The sequence below is a fragment of the Seriola lalandi genome, unplaced genomic scaffold (assembly GCF_002814215.2).
Source record: "Seriola lalandi dorsalis isolate HSWRI2012SDOR001 ecotype SW California unplaced genomic scaffold, Sedor1 jcf7180002052926, whole genome shotgun sequence".
In the NCBI taxonomy this organism is placed as follows: Eukaryota; Metazoa; Chordata; class Actinopteri; order Carangiformes; family Carangidae; genus Seriola; species Seriola lalandi.
This window is the reverse complement of record NW_019523479.1, coordinates 19,832-21,609: the sequence shown is the minus strand read 5'-3', so window position 1 is coordinate 21,609 and position 1,778 is coordinate 19,832. Positions and strand designations below refer to the sequence as shown.

At 40.4% G+C, this 1,778-nt stretch overlaps 1 long non-coding RNA gene across 2 annotated transcripts in view; it reads right to left on the bottom strand.

Annotated features, from left to right (window-relative positions):
* Positions 1–508: 508 nt before the first annotated feature.
* LOC147819483 (uncharacterized) overlaps positions 509–1,778 on the bottom strand; it is a 7,186-nt gene continuing 5,916 nt past the window's right edge. The window contains exons 4-5 of one of the 2 annotated variants that reach the window (XR_015436885.1): positions 1,092–1,282; positions 509–623 (exon numbers count right to left, since the gene is read on the bottom strand). This is a non-coding gene — a long non-coding RNA (uncharacterized LOC147819483). Of the gene's footprint in view, positions 624–720; positions 1,283–1,778 lie in introns of those variants that run through there. The other variant, XR_015436884.1, reaches the window with a different exon arrangement.

The following is a 1,778-nucleotide window of genomic DNA, read 5'->3' as shown; positions in this document are numbered from 1 at the left end:
TACTATACTATGACGTTTTTATGATGTTTTACTATGACGTTTTTGATGCCTTACTATACTATGACGTTTTTATGACGTTTTGGATGCGTTACTATACTATGACGTTTTTATGACGTTTTGGATGCCTTACTATACTATGACGTTTTTATGACGTTTTGGATGCCTTACTATACTATGACGTTTTTACGTTTTCATGACGTTTTGGATGCCTTACTATACTATGACGTTTTTGATGTCTTACTATACCATTATGTTTTTACGTTTTTCATGCCTTACTATACTGACGTTTTTCATGCCTTACTATACACTGACGGTTTTGATGCCTTACTATACTAGGATGTTTTTATAACACTTGTGATGACTTATCAGGGCTTAAAGTAAGATGGATGGATGGATCACGGCTCTGGAGCATATCGCAACCTCTAGAAAACCAAATGTAATGGTTTGTAAATGTGAACCTTCACGTTAACCTGAAAGGTCCAAATGGAAGAAAAATACATCATATATTTACCCATTCCTCAGTCGGACACCAGTCTGGTAACTGTATCGAAGTCCGGGCGTAAAGAACGGCACATCCAATACGCATGTTTTCCGAACTTTCCAATGCTGGTTCCTATGTTAGTCTGTAAACAGCATATATGGCATAACAGGCCTGCTTTAATCAAACCATTGCCTAATTGGTCCAAAAGATGCAACGATGATAACAAAAACCAGATGACATTGTTGGTTAAACAAAAATTTTTATTATTATGGACATTTGACAATTTGTAAAAAATAACCAATGGGGTAACCTAAAGGCAAATGGATCCTGTTTAAAACAAAAAACCAAAAGAGGATTCTAGAAAAACAAGAATTACAACAAGGTGTCTAAATGAAATATAAAAAAAAAAAGTATATATATATATATATCTCTCTTCACTTACTACTGTGCCTTGGTAATGAACTAGAAAACAGACAGAATTCCTTTTGATTAGACTCACCAGGAACAGGGATGCTATTTGACTGTGTGAGAGAGAAATCAGTTGATATTTAATCTACGCCCAGTCCCCACATAGTTCAACAAGCACCTCAACACAAAGTCAGTTACTTACTTCAACAATTAACATCAGCTCAACAACACCTTAAAATGTACCAAGTGCTGCTCCGATCAGGGTTCCTCCAGCAACTGGAGCCACACTGGCCTGGAGGGATGGGATGGGAGGTGAACGAGGATAGGCTGGGAGGAAAGGCCAGAGGCTTCTCTGCTTCTTGAGACTGAGGTCTTTGAGTGAAAGGACAGCTGCTGTGTGCAGAAATATCACACTCAAAAACAAGTTCATCAGAAATCTGTCTGTGTAAGTTCTCATTCGTCCAGGTCATTGTTATCTCTTTCTCAGATTAAATCGAAGGCAACTGGACTTGTATTTGTCTGTGGAAGACGTTTCACCTCTTATCCAAGCGGCTTCATCAGTTCTTATGTATTGGTCTCTCTAGTCCGCACTAGTCTGACCAAGAAAGTGGAGTAGGACCCAGGTATTTAACCTCTTGTGGGTGGGTCCACCAAGGTACCTGTGAAAGTACTGGTTTCACCTGACCATTGTTGTGGTCTCATGTGGACGACAGTCGTTAGGGTCAGGTGAGCCCCTGGTGGATGACGATCGTTGAGAGTCGTCTGAGGTTATGTTGTTGACTCTCCTGGGTACCGATGAAAGGGCGACATTGTAGATGGGGGATAGGTGGTGTCGCAGACCCCCTCCCCTGTTTAGCGATGGCCTCTCCACTTTTACATAGATGGCTTC